The following is a 238-nucleotide window of genomic DNA, read 5'->3' on the forward strand; positions in this document are numbered from 1 at the left end:
GGCGGGCGCAGGCGGGGCCCTGCCTTGGGCCGGGGCGAGCTCTGACAGAACCCGCCGCCCGGGCCGCAGGAGGGGGGCTTCGCTCCTCCCGGACGGTGTATATCTACCGTGTAGCCTTGCTGTGGTGGCCTGGATTTAAAACCGTGTTTCTTAAAAAAAACCAAAACAACAAAACAAAACAGCGTGAAGGCATCGGAGGCTGCTGCGGGGTTGCCGGGGGGGGGGGGGGGGGGGTTTT

This window comes from Phaethon lepturus, unplaced genomic scaffold (genome assembly GCF_000687285.1).
Source record: "Phaethon lepturus isolate BGI_N335 unplaced genomic scaffold, ASM68728v1 scaffold44388, whole genome shotgun sequence".
Lineage (NCBI taxonomy): Eukaryota > Metazoa > Chordata > Aves > Phaethontiformes > Phaethontidae > Phaethon > Phaethon lepturus.